Source organism: Pongo abelii, chromosome 8 (genome assembly GCF_028885655.2).
Source record: "Pongo abelii isolate AG06213 chromosome 8, NHGRI_mPonAbe1-v2.0_pri, whole genome shotgun sequence".
Taxonomy (NCBI): Eukaryota; Metazoa; Chordata; class Mammalia; order Primates; family Hominidae; genus Pongo; species Pongo abelii.
The window spans coordinates 53,358,626-53,373,538 of record NC_071993.2 but is presented as its reverse complement, the minus strand read 5'-3'; the positions used below and the strand labels follow the sequence as shown (position 1 = coordinate 53,373,538).

The window sequence follows — 14,913 nt, the reverse complement described above, 5'->3', positions numbered from 1 at the left end:
GCGGGAAGAAAGACTCGTCAACAGCTGAGTGCGGGCGCCAGCGCCGTCTGCGCAGTGCGTTCCACCGGGTCCGTGTCCCTCCCGATTCAGCCCCACCCCGCCCTCGGAATCTGCTGCCTCGACTCCTGAGGTGGCACTCCCGAGCAGCTTGCACCTCGCTCGGGGAGTCCTCGCTGAAGGCCAGGGCAGCTGTGCGGCCTGGCGCGGGTTACTTGATGCCTTGCAAAAGCCAGAAGGAGACACATTTGGTTCTGGCCGCCCCGGAGTCACCGTGCCCGGGGCGAATGGACTATGGCTGGATTGGGAGTCCACTTCCTCCTCTGTAAAGATGACAGACGAGGGAGATCTCGCGTTCTGGGGGTGCCCTATAGCCCTCTTTTGGCCAGAAGCGGTGGATCACGCCTGTAATCCCAGCCCTTTGGGAGGCCGAGGCAGGAGGATTGCTTGAGCCCAGGAGTTCAAGACCAACCTGGGCAACATAGGGAGGCTACATTTGTCAAAATAAATAAATAAATAAATAAATAAATAAATAAATAAATAAAAATTTAAAAAGCCAGCGTCGTGGCGGGCGCCCGTGGTCCCTGTGGTCCCGGCTACTCTGGAGGCTGAGGCGGGACGATCGCTTGAGCCTGGGAGGCGGAGGTTGCAGTGAGCTGAGATCGAGCCACTGCACTCCAGCCTGGGCGACAGAGCAAGACACTGTCTCAAAGAAAAATAAATAAATAAAATAAGGCCCTCTTTTTCCAGGACCTTATTTTATTTATTTATTTGGGCAGGAACAAACTGACCCAGCCTAAACTGCCCTCCTTCCCTGCTCCTGGGAAAGGGGCTTTCCCTGAGGGAAGGTAGCATCTTGCCATTTTCTTCCTGCACAGCTTTGCCTTCCCAGGGATCCGCCCATTGCCACCTGAGGAAATGCCTTGGAGCCCATCTAACCCCCAGCCCAGGTACTTGGGACGCCTACAGAGCGTACATTGTCAGAGGATGCATCTTCCTTTAGTCTTGTAGGGTTTCTTTTCAATATGATCCCACCGGTGCACGCAAGGTTCAATTCTACACCAAAAAACTAGGCCCACTCCTGTCACCGAGACCCCCAGGCTTCAGGTCCTGTCACAGGGACCTTGTTTTCACCCCCAGCAGCCCGCAGGTATTCACTCTGCATAGGCTATATACTGGGTGCTGGACTGGGGAGGCTACCCACGTGGCGCATGCTTCCCTTATCCGTGAAGAGCTTAGGATGTTGTAACTTCTTCACACTAGGCCTCTTACTTCTTGGAGATGTCAGTATCCGGGTAAATAATCCTTCTAACATCCTTTTGGTCTCATGAAGCCCATTCTTGTCCTCTGCCCTACCTCAGCTTCCCCCTCCCTCCATGATCAGACCTTAGACCTTGTCAGGTCCAAGGACTGCAAACCCCACAGTATCCCACTCTGACCGCCACCTCCTATCTAGAGCAATGGAGAGACTTTGTAGGTGAAAGCCATATTTGCTACTGGTTCTCCTATGCTCCCTCGCCTGGCTCCTGCAGGTGGTTGACTTCTCCAGGGACACAGTGGTCAGTGCCCAGCAGGTCCCACTCCTCCCACCAGCTCCAGGAAGTTTTATTATAGAGTAACTCTTCTGAGACACCGCTCCTTTCCCCAGCACCTAAGGAAGTATTTCTAATAAGTTCCAGTGGTATAGCACCAGTGACTCTCCTGACAAGCAGAGGGCCATGGCTGGGTTCCTCTGATGAGGTGCAGGGGCAGGGCAGTAAGAGAGGAGGACTCTCCTGAGTTCTCTACCTCAGCCCTAGACTAGTGGCTGCTCCTCCCATACTTCCTACTAGTCTGTGCCTGGTTACTCCACTTCCCTGTTGCGATTAACAATTCCCTATGTACACTTTTCCTGTTCAAATGACTGGCTTCTCTTTCCTAATTGGACTCTGACCAATACACTATCATTTGCCAACAACTCCCAAAGTTTTATCAGTGACTCAGACCTCTAACCTGAACTCCAGCTGCCTCCATGACATATCCATTTGGATGTTTAATGGACATTTCCAAAGTGATATGCCCTACAGAACTCAGGATCTTCCCTCTCAAACCAACTGCTCAGCAGTCTTATGATCTCAGTTGATGGCAATTCAAAACTGAATTGCAGGACACCCAGTTTGTATCTGCAGAGAACTGGAGAACTGCTTAGTGTGGAAAACCCACACATTTGGTTTCAGAAGTGTGTAAGTAGAAACAGTTTTCCTTTTATGTTTGTTGGATGGATAATGATGAACCTAGCAGGACACAGAAAGCTAGGCAGCAGTGGAACTGAGAATGAAGTTATAGTTAATAGCAGAGAATGAAAAAGAAAAGACAGATAAAACATTTTGAAGAAAGGACAGTAATGTATTCCCAACAGGTAGGATTTACAGGATGGAGAGAAGAGGCAAAGATAACTACAAAATTTCTAGCCTGAGAGACTGGTAGAAAAAAAATGGTGGTATCAGGGACAGACAGGGGTTATTAAGAAAAAGGATTGGATTTTTAAAATAAAGAAGATCTGGTATAAAATTATCCTCAGGAAAATTGGAAATCCAGGCACGTACTTCTCTCCATCACGCCCTTGCATAGTGCAGTCCTTCTGCCTGTCCATGCCTCGCTTCCCCCTCCCTAGGATTCCTCTTCCTCTTTTAAGACCCATCTCAAATATCACCTAGACTTGTAAGTAATTTACATGAAACTGGATACCTGAAGTTTCAAGACTTTATCCCTTTGAAACTTTTTAATAACAAGTTACTGTTATCTTTTACTAAGTCCAACTTTATATTTGCCGTTTTAACTAGTATCGTCTCCGTTTCCAAGATGTATTTGGTGGGAAAGTGCAACTAAGTTTACTGTTAATCAAGATCAGAATAAAAGAATCTACCAAAAATATTAACAAGATCCCCCTTTTAATGCATAATCTTCCATCCATCAGGCTGTAAGTTAAATACCTAACATAAAATAAAGCTGTATGTTTTATGGATATGTACATATATAACTGCAGGGAATATGATTTGGAAGGATATACAGTTAGAGAAGACGGGTCACAAGTGGTAGTCAAGGGAGTCTTCAGCTTTCTTTTTGTATTTCAATTTTGACAGAAATACATAATACGTATTATAATTTTAAATTTTTAATGAAAAAAGTATTTTTCCTTTTTTTTCCTTGATCTGTCACTACATTACATTTTTCCAACATCAGCTAAACATTTGCTTCCCAGAAAGCTTAGTTGTCTTTTCAAAATTTATTCAGGTTAAAATAAAAGATTTAGACAATGAATTAAAAATCTAAGATGGTATTTGCCTACTTTATACAGAACAGTACATTGATGCTGCTAAAGAAATTAAAGTATAATTTTTATTTTCTTTCTTTTTTTTTTTTTTTTGAGATGGAGTCTCACTCTGTCACCCAGGCTGAAGTGCAGTGGTGCATTCTCAGCTCATTGCAACCTCTGTCTCCTGTGTTCAAGCAATTCTCCTGCCTCAGCCTCCCCAGTAGCTGGGATTACAGGCGTGCACCACCATGCCCAGCTAATGTTTTTGTATGTTTAGTAGGGACAGGGTTTCACCATGTTGGCCAGGCTGGTCTCAAACTCGTGACCTCAAATGATCTGCCCGCCTCAGCCTCCCAAAGTGCTGGGATTACAGGCATGTGCCACCACACCCAGCCTAAAGTGTATACTTTTTCTTAGCTCCTATATGCAGTGCTCCTTCCCCATGCTGAATGTCTGAATTTTTATCTGAGACATAGTATTTCAGATGGTCATTACTTGCGGGTGGTCATTAATAGTTCCTCCCTGCTTCTAACCTTCCTCTCCTCATTTTAAATTAAGTTACGCTACGTTATTGTGGGTTAGAAAGTACATTAATATTAAGTGAAAAAATATGATCTGATGAGTAAGTGGCAAGAGTGTTAATGTATGAATATTAAGAGTTGTTCTGAGGCCTTTTTGCTTTTCTGGGGGTTCTGTGCTTGTGGTAGAATTCTTGGTTATTTTATAAATAGTTCCTGAAAAGTGAGAGAGTACAGCTGGAAATTAGATTTCTGATGAATAAATCAAACCCTATTAAGAGAACCAGGTTCAAGTAATTTTAAAACCATTTGAATTTTCATAAATGTTTTGTTAATGATTAATTATAAAAAAAACAGTGACTCTAGCTGGAGGCTTTTGTGTGTTTGCTTTTGAGTCAGCTAGGAAAAGGAAGAAAAATTCAAGCTTAGTCAATTGTGGTTTTCACTGAATCTTTTTTAAAGTAATGAGCTGGTTTGTTTTCTTCATCACTATAGCAACTTAAGCTAGTTTTTGCTTTTGATTTTTATTTCTCCTAGAGAAACTTAGCGTGCACTGCTCATTAGACTTGAGCATACTAAGGAATATCTGTGGTAATTAAGTTAAAAATCAGATCAGTGCTTTGTACTGTATATAGTTGCAGATGTTTGCATTTCACTAATATTCTTTGGAAACATCTGGATACCAGTTAACATAAAATAACTGTTTAGTCGGTTTCTGTTCAGAATAGAAGGAATGATTTAAAAGTTCCCATTGTAGTACATACGTCATTCTATCCCTAGCCCTTCCTCCAGCTTTACTGAGATTGATAAATAATAAACGTCATGGGTGGTATGTCTTTAGTTTCTTCTGGTGAGCTGGATGCACAGATGACTTTGTCAGCAGGGTGGCCTTGATTTTTAGGCCATGTTTCTAATGGCATCAGTTCTGTGGCTGACACCTGTGTACCAAGCCCATTCACTGTCTAGCTTAGCCAGCCGTGGACTCCTGCTCTTTGTTAAAAGTATTTACCTTCATTCCTACTAGCACAGTTGACCAAAGACCCAGTTGATCCCAAACACTAGTAATGCATCAATGGAGTCTAACAGAGTTTTAAGATGTGTGTGTGTGGGGTGTGTGTGTGTGTGTGTGTGTGTGTGTGTCTGTGTGTAGAGATGGGATCTCACTATTGTTGTCCAGGCTGGTCTTGAACACCTGAGCTCAAGTTCTCCTGCCTCAGCCTCCCAATGTGCTAGGACTACGGGCATGAGCCATCATGCCTAACCCTCCAACACTTTGGGATACAAAAATATAATTTACTTTCCTCCATTTCTGGAATAAAACATCTCTTCCTTCCTCCTCCTAGTTTCTGTTCTGTGCCCCGTTTGATCTCTGTTGGTCCTGTTCACCTTCAGCCTTCTCTGCTGAAGGAGGAAAGGCTTGGTTTTATAAAAAGTGACAATATTCAGACCACATAAGATCCTTCTTGCTTCATTTTGGATGAAATATTTTAAGATTTTCTGATTTTCTTGTATGCATATGTATTTACCTATTATTTGACTTTATTGAACAACTTCAAATTGAGTATATTTGAATGGGAGTAGGCATTCAAAAGTGCTAGGCTTTCCCTGCCTTTCAGAACTTTGTATGTATATGTCGCATCATTTTGTCCTTCACATTCTCCAGTTGTGCTAATTTTTCCCAATCCATTAAGTAGAGTACCTTCCCTTTTGGAGTCTTACTTTTTTTTTTTTTTTTTTTTTTTGAGGCAGAGTCTCAAAATGTCGCCCAGGCTGGAATGCAGTAGTGCAATCTCAGCTCACTGTAACCTCTGCCTTAGCCTCGTGAGTAGCTAGGAAACACAGGAGCACGCCACCACACCCAGCTAATTTTTGTATTCTTAGTAAAGATGGGGTTTCACCATGTTGGCCAAGCTGGTCTCGAGCTCCTGACCTCAAGTGATCTGCCCAGCTCGGCCTCCCAAAGTGCTGGGATTATAGGGGTGAGCCACCACATCTGGCCTCCTTACTTAAATCTCTTAATGTCCCTTAGAATGTAGTTAAGAATTTTCAGGTGACAGTATATTTTTGATAGTTATCTTTAGTTTCCAAACCCAGAGAAGGAAGAGTAACTGGCTTTTTCTGTGTGTGGGTACATCATGTCTTATTGGAGATTGTTTTGTCTCAAGTATTGCTGCAGAGTATTTTATTAATGGGTGCACTTTAAAATTTTTTGTTTTTCAGACTACCAGTTTAGGTAGCCCAGTACTCGATATTTGCCAATTTCTAGAATTAAAAACATGTATGAATCACTGGTTAACTAGAAATTTAAAATGAAAATGTTTCTTCTTTAGCCCAGGCAATATCACTTGCATTCATTTCTATCCCCTCCCTGTCCCTGCTCTGTTGGCTCTGGGGCTTCTTCCACTAAGCTGCTACTTTCTTTATAGCTCCTCCTGTGCTTCCATTCACTAAACCTTTATTGGTTCATAGCCTACAGAAAATGCCTGTGGTGTGAGAGGTAATTTGTGAAACTGCTTCTCTTCACTGTTTAGCAGTTGAGCTCTCTAAATGGGTATAGCTGGGAAAGAAAATTTAACTTTACAAACAAGAATTCCTGGGTTCCATCCAGCGGAACATGTCTTTTGTTATACACACACAGTTTCTGACTCATATCATTCCATGACTTATGAGAAACTGGACATTCTGTTTACACTGTTGTGTGGAAGGAGAGGTCTGGTTTCTAATTTTTAATAGCATCTTTTTCTAGAATATTAGGCTTGCCATTTGAATGCTTCTGTTTGATTTATGAATATCATTGTTTCCAGCAGTTTTTAGCTTCCAGCTAAATGCAAGTTAAAATTTTTATGTTTCTAAGTTAAAAGAAAGTAACTTCTCCTCCACTTAAGAAAGCAAGGAAAATGAAAAATAATGTAGTGATGACTTCCACAGGCTCTAAAAGAGCAATGGAAAAAGTGATTTATGTGTGGGAGAAGAAATACTAGTTCTTAATTAATACATTGTTTTACCACTTCCTGTGAATTTATGTAGAAGTAATGAAACCAAGGTTTATTAAGTCATTTGTTCAAACTCCTGTCAGTTTAGACTTTTTAATTGCTTTGTTACATGCCATTACTTTGTAATACTTGTTATAGCAGTGGTAATAGTTGAGATTTGCCTGTTGACCACTTGCAGGGCACCGTGCCAGATTCCCCATGTGTGATGTTCCTCGCAGTTGTGACACCCATCCTAGGAGAGCGGCGTTAGCAGCCCTCCATGCAAGCGGATGGTGCAAGCTGGGTCGCCTGGGCACAGCGCCTGACTATTTTCCTGGCTTAGTGTAGTTATCATTAAATATGTGGTATTACTTAGAAGCATTTTGAAAAATTTGAAAAGCACATTTTAGTGTTTAAACAATTTTTTTTTGAGAAAAGGTCTGGCTCTGTTGCTGGGGTGGAGTGCAGTGACCTGAGCGTAGCTCACTGCAGCCTGCAACTCCTGGGCTCAAGCGATTCTCCTGCCCCAGCCTCCTGAGTATCTGGGACTACGGGCACATGCCCCCACACCCAACTCAATTTTTTTTAAGATACAAAGGATTCATCTTAATATTATTTACAATTTTTTTCCTTTTCTATGGGCCTCATCTGACTGGGAAGTCTTCTCAATTTTTTTATTTTTTAAATTGTAAATTGACAAATTGTAGATATATATTTATGAGGTACAAAGTAATTTTATGATTTATGAATACAACATTGCATAATTAAGTCAAGCTGATTAATCTGTTCACCACTAGAAACAATTGCAAATAATTATCATTTTTTTTCTGGTGAAAACATCTGAAATTTACTCTTAGTGATTTTGAAATGTGCAGTACTTTTTGTTGTTGTTGTAGAAATGAGGTCTCACTATGTTGGCCAGGCTGGTTTCAAACTCCTGAGCTCAAGTGATCCTCCCACCTCAGCCTTCCAGTGTTGGGATTACAAGCGTGAACTACCATGTTGGGCCAAATGTATAATCTATTATTATTTACTGTATTCACCATGCTGTGCAATCTAGCTCAAAGAAACTTATTCCTCCTAATTGAGGCTTTGTACCCTTTGACCATCATCTCCCCATCACCCCCATCCCCAATTTTGTATACTTTGAGTCCTTTCATGATATGTATGGAGGCTTATGGTAAGTTATTTAAAACTTAACATGTATGTCAAAAGTTTTTGTGGCCATAGCTTTTCTTTCTTTTTTAAATTTTAAGAGTCAGAATATTCATATATTAATTCAGCATGTATTTGAGTGCCTAATATATGCCATTTCTATGTTAGGAACCAGGAATTAAAGCAGTGAACATAACAAAGTCTGCCCTCGTGGTGCTAACTTGCCAGGTAGGGAAGCCAGATAGTAAACACATGTATAATGCAAAGTCAGTAATAATAAACGATCTGAAGAAACAAGTAAGGTAGGAGAGGCAGGAAAGTGGGAGTGAGAAAGAGGTGCTCTTTTAAATACAGCGGTCAGGGAGAGCCTCTCAGAATGAAGTTTTTAACAGAGACCTGAATGAAATGGGGGAGTGAGCTATACAGATATCTGCTGTGTGCTAGAAAAATTACCTGTAATTTTGCATTGTAAAAGTTTAATAATGAGTACATTTATTTCACAATTTGAGAATCAATTATATACAAGATATAGTTCTAAGCACATACTCCTCTAAATATAATTTGTTTTTACAGTAGACCAAATAAGTATGTTCAGCTTTAGAATATGCTCTTTATATGTATAATAAATAAATTCCCTTAAAACATTATCAATATTAAGGTTGATGTTTTCAGAAACATGTAAAAAAGCTAGCTTTTAAAATTGACTAGGGAAGTTCTCTCAAACTGCCAGTCCATGAGATATTGCATATTTTCTATCTGAAAAACTTTTATTCTCAGAATTCTTTAAAAGAGCTGTCCCTGGGGCTCCCATTACTTACCTATGACTCCCAGTGGAAATTGTACCCAGCCCCACGAGAGGGGCTGAATCTGTTGGGAGTGGGAGGGTAGAAAAAAATGCTGCAGCTTCTTGTGGGTATCCTTCACACACAAACACCCAGTGCCCCAAGCACTGTGTGGTCAAACATCAACCCCGCTCAGCCTTTCCTCCTTGGGATTGAGAAGCAATGGATTATAGAGAAAGAAAGGTGGCTTAGCACTCCAAAACTTCAAAGGGTAATTGACCAAGACCCCCAAAGCCAAAGCGGTGGGCATCCCCACTTCCTGTATACCCTATACCAACACGTAATGGCTACTAGATACAGGGGCACTAGTACCTGTCTGCTTGGCTACCTGCCCTCCTTGCAGAAGTGGTGAAGGGAATCACTCAACCTCAGGAAGGAAAAATGGCTTTCTCATCTTCAGATTGAAAGAGGTTGGCAGTGGGTGAGGGGAATAACAGGTAAGGATCTCTTTCAGTATACCCATTTGAAGCCAAAACCTCTGTTTAGACATACGGTATTTTGAACCTGGTGACTATTCATTGCCCATGTTTGTGAATTATCAGAAGGCAGAATTCTTGCCAGGCACAGCGGCTCATGCCTGCAATCCCAGCACTTTGGGAAGCCAAGGTGGGAGGATCACTTGAGCCCAGGAGTTTGAGACCAGCCTGGGCAACATGGTGAGATCTTGACTCTACAAAAAATTCAAACATTAGCTGGGCATGGTGGCGTGCACTTGTGGTCCCAGCTACTCAGGAGGCTGAGGTGGGAGGATTACCTGAGCCCAGGAGGTTGAGGCTACAGTAAGCCATGTCTGTGCCACTACACTCAGCCTGAGCAACAGAGCAAGACCCTGTTTCCCACCCCTACCCCACCCCCCAAAAAAAAGCAAGCTGAATTCTCAAACTCCCTGCAACCAGGTCACCCAAACCAAAGGTAAAAGGAACATAAAAAAGCCTTCTGGAAAGTGTACAGAAATTCATTGCAGAGTGATTTTTGTCTTGTGAAATCATAGTTACTGTTATTAGCAGCTTTTTTAAACGTTTTATATTCATTTTTTTATGGTGTTCTGACGTATGAGCTGCTTCAAGTGTTTTTGGACATAGCTTGGGTATAAAATGTAAAAAGTGGATATTTTCAATTTGTAGCTTTCTTTTTTGAAACTTACTGAAATTTGTTCTAAATATATCCCCTTCTTTCTCACCCACCCCAACACATTTTTTTAAAAAACACCACCAGGTATCTGTTACAGCACTGATGTGAGTGTAGATGAAGTAAAAGCTTTGGCTTCTCTGATGACATACAAGTGTGCAGTGGTTGGTAAGTGATTGCTTTTCTTGCTACCTAATGAGAACTCTGGGGAAATATGTTTACACACATGTTGCTGTTAAGATGCTATAGAAATATACCTTAGCAGAACTGATTTTTTTTAAATTGTACTCTTTAAGACCTGCATCATTTTTCAATTACTCTAAATTAAGGTATAGCCTTTTTTTACGTGAGGGATTTTTTTTTTGTAGGAGCTAATTGGATTTTAAGTCTAGATCTTTGTTTTCAATTCCTCAACATATTCTATAAATAAGACCAAATTATAGTAGAAGGATAGTAAATAAGCTATTATCTTTTTGAAGTGGTGAAGAGCACTGATTAAATATATATTAGAGCCCCGGCCCTGGCCCCAGCTGCGCGGGCCCCCGCCTGGCCCATGGACCGCGAAGCCCAGCGGGCGCCTTGAGCGCGGTGCGGGTCCCCGGAGTGCCCCCGAGGTGAGCGCGAGCAAGGTCCGGCACCATGTGCTAGGTTATTCCCAGCGCGAGGCCTCACTTGGGCCGTCGGAGCAGCCCCTCCTCACTTCAGGGGTCACCCTCCCCACGACCCATTGCCCCATCTTGGCCGGGGACCGGCTCCCCAGGAAGGTGATGGACGCCAAGAAGCTGGCCAGCCTGCTGCCGGGCGGGCCTGGGGGGCCTGGTCATCGACTGCTGCTCCTTCCTGGAGTACAACAGCTGGCACGTGCTCAGCTCCGTCAACATCTGCTGCTCCAAGCTGGTGAAGTGGCGGTTGCAGAAGGGCAAGGTGACCATTGCGGAGTTCCTCCGGCCGGCCGCACGCAGCCAGGTGGAAGCCACTGAGCCACAGGCCGTGGTGGTCTATGACCAGAGCACGCGGCCTCAGACAGCTTCCTCTCCATCCTGTTGAGCAAGCTGGATGGCTGCTTCCACAGCGTGGCCATCATCATGGCGGGGGGGTGGGGCTTCCCCACCTTCTCCTCCTGCTTCCCCGACCTCTGCCAGGGCAAGCCTGCTGCCCTCCTACCCCTGAGCCTCTCCCAGTCCTGCCTGCCTGTGCCCAGCGTGTGCCTGACCCTCATCCTGCCTCAGCTCTACCTGGGCTCGCAGAAAGACGTCCTGAACAAGGATCTGATGACGCAGATTGGAATAAGCTACTGTCCTCAATGCCAGCAACTCCTGCCCCAAGCCTGACTTCATCTACCAGAGCCGCTTCATGCGGGTCCCCATCAACGACAACTACTGTGAAAAGCTGCTGTCCTGGCTGGACAAGTCCATCGAGTTCGTCGATAAAACCAAGCTGTCCAGCTGCCAAGTCATCGTCCACTGTCTGGCCGGCATCTCCTGCTGTGCCACCATTGCCATCACCTACATCATGAAGACCATGGGCATGTCCTCCGAAGACGCCTACAGGTTTGTGAAGGACCAGCACCCGTCCATCTCGCCCAACTTCAACTTCCTGGGCCAGCTGCTGGAGTATGAGCGCAGCCTGAAGCTGCTGGCCGCCGTGCAGGGCGACGCGAGCACCCCCTCAGGGACGCCGGAGCCTCCCCCCAGCCCTGCGGCCGGGACCCCGCTGCCATGGCTGCCACCACCTACCTCAGAGAGCGCTGCCACCAGGAGTGCAGCTGCCAGGGAGGGCGGCCCGAGCGCAGGCGTGGAGCCCCCCGCGCCCCCCACGGCCACCAGCACGCTGCAGCAGGGCCTGCGCAGCCTGCACCTCTCACTGCCTGCAGGACACCAGCCGCCTCAAGCCCTTCTTCTCTCTGGACATCAAGTCGGCCTACGCCCCCAGCCGGCTGCCCGACGGCCCGGGCCCAGCGACCCCGGCGAGGCCCCGAAGCTCTCTGAAAGCTGGACAGCCCGTCGGGGGCCATGCTGGGCCTGCCCTCGCCCTGCCCGGACGCCTCGCCCAAGGCGCGCCCACGGCCCCGCGCGCGCCTGAACTTTGGCAACGCGGCTGCCGGGCCCTGGCCAGCCGGCCAGTCCCGGAGCCTGGACGCCACCGCTCGACTCCTCGGGCACGCCGTCGCCTGACGTGCCCTGGTGCTTCAGCCCCGAGGGCGTGCAAGGGGCGGGCGGGGTGCTGTTTGCGCCCTTCAGTCGGGCGGGCGCCCCGGAACCCGGCGGCTGCAGCGACCTGCCGCGGCGGGAGGCAGCAAGGGCTGAGCCCCGGGACACACTGACCAGCTGGTCCGACGAGCTGGCCCGGGATTCGCAGTTCAAGCGGGGCAGCTGCCAGATGGAGTTCGAGGAGGGCATGGTGGAGGGGCGCGCGCGCGGCGAGGAGCTGGCCGCCCTGGGCAAGCAGGCTAGCTTCTCGGGCAGCGTGGAGGTCATCGAGATGTCCTGACCCCTCCGCTGCCTTGGGCTCCGCCGCCCGCAGCCGGGCCGTTATAAATACATATTATAAATAATGCAAAGAAAGGCAAATGGTTTTACTGCGATTTTTATCCAGAAGTAAATATTTCGATTTTTTATTTATTTAAGCTGTTCATTCTGGCAATGATTTGGCAACAGTGCAGGTGGTCCTCGAGCTCTATTTTTACTGTCTGGTATTTAAACCGAAACACACGTTTCTAAGCAATAAGAGGCCACCTTCAGTCCCAAGCTGCAGGCCAGGCCTGGGGCCCCTCCCAGTTCCCCCGCCCCAGGAAACACTGCTGACATTTGTAGAGGCTGCCGAGCTTTCATGCACTTTTTACACAAGAAAAAGTTGAAAAAAAAAAACTTACTTGCCACAAACTGAGCCGCAGAAACCCCCTTCTTCCCCCACCCACCGCCCCTGCTCTCTCCCTTCGGGCTCCGCCCCAAAGCCATAGGCTGGGGGAGCAGGACCCGGTGTGCCCCGGAGAGGTGCGGCCAGCCCTCCACCAGCTCTAGGCACCAAATCTTGGTGGCAGGGAGGGCACCTCGCTGCCCGTTGCCCCAGAGCTGTTCCCTCTCAGGGGAGGACGGGCATTGGGCTCCATGGTGCCAGGGTGTTGAGAGGTGCTGAGGAATAGAACAGAATGTGTAGGGGCTTGGGGCAGGGGGTTCTGGAGCGTCAGATGAGGCAGAGCCCAGGGGAGGATGGGGGTGTTGTTAATGCCCCAACTCCTGCCAGAGCCTCAGTCCAGCCACTGAGTGGCTCTGAAAGGCCATTCCCAGAGGGCTGCGGCCCTCCCTTCTCCTTTGCCCCTGCCCCCAGAGCTACCTGACTGGCAGGGCGGCAGTACTGCAGGAGAGGAGCTTGGCCTCCGGGGGTCAGGCAGGAGGGGCGCCTGGCTAGCCTGTCCTGCTGGCTCCACTGGGCGGGGAGCCCTGGACCGCCAGGTATGAGGAGGGGGTGGGCTTAGGGTCCTGTTCCAGGTCCGTCCCCCACCTAGCAAGTCCCCAGGCAGGACTTGGAAACCAGGTGTGCACCTGCAGGCTGAGGGGCTCCATGAGCAGGTGCTGCCTCACACAGAGAGTTCAGGCACCAGCCAAGTGCCTGTGCTTCTGGGGTAGGCCTGCTTCAGTTAGGGAGCGCTGCCTCAAGGCAGATAAAGCCCCCTTGTTTGACCAGACCTGCATGGGGGCCTCTCAGGAGAGAAACTCTCGTGCGCCCCTTTCCCAGGGCGCTCTCTCTCTAGACAGCATGCCAGCCCCCAAACACAGGTGGCTTTTGGGCCCAGGTGGGTCAGCCTGCTGCTCCTGGCCCATACCCTCTCAGGCCGTTGGGATCCCTGCCCTTCAGATGTCCTAGGGTCTAGGAGTGGGCCAGTCACCCTGGGAAGAAGCCAGGGCCTTGGCAGGAGGGGCGGCCCAGGCAGGACCCAGTCCTGAGTCCTGGAGCAGGGCCAGGGAGGCACCCGCCCCACCCCAGCCAGCTGCCTTCTCTGCTGTTTCTTCTATTTGTTCTTCTTTTCACCCACAGCCCTGTGTTCCTGTCATCCCTCCTTTCAGTAAAAGTCCTGTTCCTGTTCCCTCTGTCCCCACCCATTCCTGTTCCCCAAGAAAATAAGCTATCATTGTTGCATTTGCAATCTATGGATTAGGGGTTTAAGTATTTATTATTATTGGTTAATTATTATTAATTATGTTATATATATGTATATATTAGAACTTGGCTAGCCAATTTTATTGAACAATTCTTGTTCAATAAAATGTTGTTTAAAGTACAGTTGAGAAAACGATGGTAGGTTTATTTCTTGAACTTTCAGAAATTCAAGCTTAAAGCATCACGTTTTTCTAATATTGTGTGGCACTTTCTGTCATTTTACTTTTTTAATCTTTATATGGAATAGCAACCATCAGCCTTCTCTTTCAGATGTGCCATTTGGGGGTGCTAAAGCTGGTGTTAAGATCAATCCCAAGAACTATACCATAAGTATGAAAGTTACATTTGTTTTTGTTGTTGTTTTTGCTTTTTTGAGACAGTCTTGCTCTGTCGCCCAGGCTGGAGTGCAATGGTGCGATCTCGGCTCACTGCAACCTCCGCCTCCTGAGTTCAGGCGATTCTCTTTGATCCAGTAACTGGGATTACAGGCGCATGCCACCATGCCTGACTAATTTTTGTATTTTTAGTAGAGAGGGGGTTTCACCACGTTGGCCAGGCTGATCTTGAACTCCTGACCTCAGGTGATCTGCCCACCTTGGCCTCCCAGAGTGCTGGGATTACAGGCATGGGCCATCGCACCCAGCCTCAAAGTGGTATTTGTGCACACAGTGCATTTATGAAGGAGTTGAAATTACTGGGCTTCTCTGTATCCCCCATATCAGAGAGATCAATAGTCCCCATTGCTTTTCAAATGGAATGAAAAAAGTAAAGAATTAACTCACTGAGTGTTTTGTCATATAAAGGTCACCTACTTAATATCTATATCCTTTATCATTTTCTGTTTTGTT

General features: G+C 46.5%; 1 long non-coding RNA gene and 2 pseudogenes across 1 annotated transcript; all 3 read left to right on the top strand.

Moving 5' to 3' along the window:
* Positions 1-7,910: 7,910 nt before the first annotated feature.
* LOC134762006 (uncharacterized) lies at positions 7,911-14,394 on the top strand. Its single transcript, XR_010141441.1, has 3 exons — positions 7,911-8,165; positions 9,995-10,075; positions 14,336-14,394. It is a non-coding gene; the product is annotated as an uncharacterized LOC134762006 (long non-coding RNA).
* On the top strand, positions 10,103-12,397 carry LOC129048486 (dual specificity protein phosphatase 8-like; annotated as a pseudogene).
* LOC100940297 (uncharacterized) lies at positions 13,056-14,100 on the top strand (annotated as a pseudogene).
* Positions 14,395-14,913: the final 519 nt, after the last annotated feature.